The sequence below is a fragment of the Hyaena hyaena genome, unplaced genomic scaffold (assembly GCF_003009895.1).
Source record: "Hyaena hyaena isolate Hyena2069 unplaced genomic scaffold, ASM300989v1 scaffold_1223, whole genome shotgun sequence".
NCBI lineage: Eukaryota > Metazoa > Chordata > Mammalia > Carnivora > Hyaenidae > Hyaena > Hyaena hyaena.
The window spans coordinates 129,628-134,221 of NW_024081860.1; the positions used below are offsets into that span (position 1 = coordinate 129,628).

General features: G+C 44.2%; 1 protein-coding gene across 1 annotated transcript in view; it reads left to right on the forward strand.

The window, feature by feature from the left end:
- The window catches only part of ELOVL5 (ELOVL fatty acid elongase 5), a 99,110-nt gene extending 94,980 nt beyond the window's left edge, over positions 1-4,130 (forward strand). The window contains exon 10 of the transcript XR_005526642.1: positions 3,869-4,130. The gene's annotated coding sequence lies outside the window, so the exon portion shown is untranslated. The remainder of the gene's footprint in view (positions 1-3,868) is intronic.
- Positions 4,131-4,594: the final 464 nt, after the last annotated feature.

The window sequence follows — 4,594 nt, forward strand, 5'->3', positions numbered from 1 at the left end:
ACTCCCCTATGACCCAGCAAGAGCACTGCTAGGAATTTACCCAAGGGATACAGGAGTGCTGATGCATAGGGGCACATGTACCCCAATGTTCATAGCAGCACTCTCAACAATAGCCAGATCATGGAAAGAGCCTAAGTGTCCATCAACGGATGAATGGATCAAGAAGATGTGGTTCATCCATACAACGGAATACTACATGGCAATGAGAAATAATGAAATCTGGCCATGTGTAGCAACATGGATGGAACTTGAGGGTGTTATGCTGAGAGAAATAAGTCAGGCAGAGAAGGACAGATACCATATGTTTGCACATATAGGTGGATTAGGAGGAAGCTAACGGAGGACCATGGGGGAGAAGAAGGGGAAAAATAGTGAGCGAGAGGGAGAGAGGCAAACCATGAGAGACTCTTGAATGCTGAGAACAAACTGAGGGCTGATGGGGGTGGGGGAGAGGGGAAGGGGGGTGATGGGCATGGAGGAGGGCGCTTGTGGGGATGAGCACTGGGTGTTATATGTAAACCAACTTGACAATAAACTATTTAAAAAAAAAAAAAACTGCAAAGAATCATCTGGTCCCAAATGCCAATCATGTTGAGGCGGAAAAAGCCATGGTATACACCCTTCACTGGGATACTTTTACTTGTGTTTACTTCTTACCATCTGATTGACCTTTGGATGATGCTTTGTCCCCCACTTGGCCCCAGGCTCACTCTCACCTTGAATGTAAATATTGTGTTTCTTTTTGTTCCACGTCCTGAAGCCACAAAACAAAGGCAAGGCTGTCCTCACCTCACCAGGTTCCTAACAATTATTTCAAACACTGTCTGGGGCTCTGTGATAACTTCAGACCATTCATGGGACTCCCTCCGCCATCTTTCACCTGTGAAAGTCAAGCAAAGCCATCCAGGACCAACTTCAGTAAAGCTGATGCAGCCTTGCTTTTTAAACTGTGTGAGTCTTAGGGTTTTAGTTCTGTTTTGTGAAGGTATGCTATGTAACAGAAGAACAATCCCATGCTAAGCCTCAGGTCTTTGCTCTGGCTTTTTCACAGAGAATTAATGTGTATCTAACACTTAACTATTTTTGTCCTTATTGTAACTTACCTGCTTTCTTGGATTTTTTTTTTTCATATCAACCATTTCTACTTCTTTTACCCCATATATCATGAAGTCTAATTCAATTTTTTGTGTCAACACATACTCTTTCTTTCTTTCTTTCTTTTCTTTAATTTTTTTTTGGAAGTGAGAATAGTTTATTAAAGATACAGAGGGGTACCTGAGTGGCTTAGTCAGTTGTGCGTTTGACTTTGGCTCAGGTCATGATTTCATGGTTCATGAGTTCAAGCCCCACGTCGGGCTCACTACTGTCAGCATGAGGAGGCCGCTTTGGACCCTCTGACCCCCCCTCTCTCTGCCCTTCTCCTTCTTGCCCTTTCTCTAAAAAGATAAATATTTAAAAAATTTTTAAATTACAGAAAAAGTGTAGATATGAACACTTCTTAATACCTACACTTCTTTAAACACAAAATTTCCTCCATGTAGAAGACAGAATAATACTCCCTCAACCCCAAGGATGGGAGTTCTCAGAACATGTAACTATGTTATCTTACATGGCAAAGGGGACTCTGCAGATGTCCTTGAGAAGGCAGTAACCCTGAAGTATCTGGGTGAGTGCAACCTAATAAGTTTCCTTAAAAGGAGACATTTCCCGGCTGGGGTCAGAGAGGCAGATGTGACCAGGGAGAATGGTCAGTGAGATGCAATGTTGCTGGTTTTCAAGATGGAGGAAGGGAGCCAGGAGCCAATAAATGTGGGCAGCCTTCAGAAACCAGACAATGAACGGAGGCGAATTCTCCCCTAGGGTCTCCAGGCAGGAACTCAGCCTTGCTGACACCTTCGCTGAGGCTGGTGAGACCCATGTCGGACCTCTGACTTCCAGGACTGATAAAAATTTGTTGTTCTTTTTAAGCCACCGGTTTGTGGTTCTACGTTAAGGCGGCCATCGGAAACTAAATGCGATCCCACATTCTCCATCCCTCACATTCATTAAGGTATTTTCTCCCCATAAAACTATCCTTGACTTCTAAAAGACTTTTTACACCTATTTTCTTTACTTCCCATGTCTCCCATTGACAAACATTATTGATACATCCCTTTCTGACATTTCTAGGAGCTGTGAAGTTGCAAAATATTAGTTCATTAGGATGCAGCCAGATCTCCTACAGATCTGATTTTGTAAATAAGAAAGGACACCTCCGAAAGGACAAAGGGCTTTGTCAAGTTCATGCAGGTGCCACTCAGCAGACAGGCACCACACCCCGTGTCCTGAGTCACCAGCTGTTCCTATATTAATTTCCTTCCTCTTAAAAAGGACAGACTAGGGGCACCTGGGTGGCTCATTTGGTTAAACGTTCGACTTGATTTCAGCTCAGGTCACGATCTCACCGTTTGTGGGATTGAGCCCCAAATTGGTCTCTGCACTGAGAGCACAGAGCCTATTTGGGATCCTCCCTCTCTCTCTGCCCCTCCCCACACTTTCTCTCTCTCTCTCTCTCTCAAAATAAATAAATAAACTTAAAAAAAAATAGATAGGACTATCCCACGGATCAAAGAAGAACTTATTTGCCTTTTCCATTTTGGGGGGATCTGATAGGGGACACCACATAGATCCAGGTTTCCTGGCTAAAGTCTGGTGGAACTTAATTCGGGGAGATAGTCCAGGAAAATGCTTAAAAAGCCTCTGTGGTCAAATAAGCTTGGGAAATGCAGCATGTTTATTCCATCCCAGCCTTCCTACAATCCCAGACTCTGGGGGTGGGGCCCAGCGGTCTGTGTGTTAGCAAGCCCTCCTGGTGATCATCAGGGACACGAAAGTTTCAGAACCACTGACAGGTTCAACACATCAGCCACAGTGAGTCCAAACCTAAAACAGGTGAGGCACTTTGAATGAAATGACTGAGTTTGAGTAGCAAGACCCACGCCAGCAGCTAAGAAAGTGCAGGCTCTAGGGGAAGAGGCACCTTGCCACGCCTTGTCAATTCAGAGAGACAGGTAAAGGTAATAATGACACAAAGAGAAGCCACCACCAGTTAGTGCGATTAATCGTGCGTGGTTCGTATCAGAGCACCAAGGGCTCAGGGTTGTAATTCTCACAGGAAGCTTTTACTTTAGCTTTTCTTTTTTCTTTTTAATGTTTATTTTTGAGAGAGAGAGAGAGAGAGAGAGAGAGCTGGGTGGTAAGGGCAGAGAGAAAAGGAGACACAGAATCTGAAGCTCCAGGCTCTGAACTGTCAGCACAGAACTTGACATGGGGCTCGAACACCACCAACTGTGAGATCATGATCAGAGTTGAAGTTGGATGCTTAACTGACTGAGCCACCCAGGTGCCCCTACTTTAGCTTTTCTTAATTAGTCACATACTGTTTCCTAGTCTCCAACTCAGGTCATAGAACAACCAAATCAGAATGGAGATAGGATTTGTATAAAACTCAGCAAGAATGTGCATATGTGCTCACTACAAAAAAAATAATAATAATTATATGAGGTGATGGAGGTGTTAACTAACTTTACTATGCTTAATGAATTTGCAATATAAACATGTATCAAATCATCACCTTGTACACCTTAAGCTTATACAATTATATCTCAATAAAGGTGGAAAAACAAAGAATGTGTGCATGTGTGTAAGAGCGGGATGAGGGTGTGATTAGAAGTGATCAGCATGTGGGGACACATTATGAGGATGCTTCAGAGTCTGAGGTAAGATCCCTTTACCTGAGATCTCTGAAGCTACTTTGTGTCACCTCAAGGTGACTGCTTTCTTCCTTCTATTAAACAACCAATTACTGATGACTCTCAATTTTCCAAAGGCTCATCTATTGTTGTTTAATCATGAGGATCCCAAGAGGCAGTGGACATTTGCTGAATTCTTGGAAGCAGAAGGGGCCAGACTCTCCTGTCCCCACTCTGCCAGCACAGTGTAGCCTTCAGGAGACAGAAGTAGTTGAGAGTGATTCATAACAACAGCTGTGGTGCTGGGAATTCAGCTCGGGGAGCAATATCCAGTATCCGGTGGAGGTGACTTCAACACCGGTTTCCTGACCAATCCATCCACGTTGCACGACATTTCCTGCTCTCAGGCCTCCTTCTATTGTGTGAGTTGCCCTGAATTTATCCAGTAAATTCCCCTTTTGTCTGAGTAATCCAGGATTGTTTTCTGTTGCTTGCAACCAAGAGGTCTGACTGCCATATTATTACCATCTTTTTCAGATGAAGGAACTGAGACTTGGAGGTTAATTTCTCAAGTGTGTGGTAACCCCCAAGATGAACCCCAACGATCTCCCCCACTTAGGTGTTCATACCCTGAGTGGTCTCCTCCCACGTTTAGTCAGGAATGGCCTGTGTAGAGTATGGCGGAGGTGATGGTGTGTGAATCTAGATCGCAAAGAGCGTTGCAACTTCTGCCTCGCTCTCTTGGACTGCTTACTCTGGGCAAAGCCAGTCACCATGCTGGGAGGATGTATTAATCATGCCTTTTATTTTTGTATTTCCATGCTTTGACATCTAGGGCTCTAATGACCCTGGAGGGACTGCCC